A 768-nucleotide genomic window follows, 5' to 3' on the forward strand; every position below is an offset into this window, starting at 1 on the left:
AGGCCCTATCACTGACTAAGTGCTCACGCACGCGTGTGGAAAAATGCCGAGTTGTTTCGCCGACATAACAGGCATTACAGCCCGCACATACAAACTTATAAACCACTCGTGAACGAAGCCCGCCAGGGATAGGGTCTTTCACACCAAGCAAGTTGCCTATATTAAAGGAGGAAAAAACTAGTTTGATGTCCAAATCATTGCAGTAGCGCTTGATAAAGTGACGGATCTTTTTCTGAGTTACGACAGAAAAATGGCCTATGTAAGGTAGCTTAAAATAAAATATAGGTGAAGTGGGAAGGGAACCCTGGGGACAATGATTACTTGGGGTCCCAGCAATGTAACGGTTTACAACCCTTTCAATTGAATGGGCAGGGAAAAGATTCTTTTTTAGGATTTCCATAAGCTTAGTATGTCCTCGTGTAGCCCCAACCAGGTGTTGTTAATCTTATAGGCCCTATCAATAAGAGTCCTGATGAGACCCACTTTGTAAGAGTACGAAGTGAACTGAAATAATTAGTTAATAACCCAGTAAAGGTTTTCTTACGGTAAACTCTAGTTAGAAAAGAAATGGGATCATTATTATCAACTAAAAGATCTAAAAATAACCCTATATTTTATTTTAAGCTACCTATATTTACCTATATTTTATTTTAAGCTACCTTACATAGGCCATTTTTCTGTCGTAACTCAGAAAAAGATCCGTCACTTTATCAAGCGCTACTGCAATGATTTGGACATCAAACTAGTTTTTTCCTCCTTTAATATAGG

The sequence above is a fragment of the Montipora foliosa genome, chromosome 1, assembly GCF_036669935.1.
Source record: "Montipora foliosa isolate CH-2021 chromosome 1, ASM3666993v2, whole genome shotgun sequence".
In the NCBI taxonomy this organism is placed as follows: Eukaryota; Metazoa; Cnidaria; class Anthozoa; order Scleractinia; family Acroporidae; genus Montipora; species Montipora foliosa.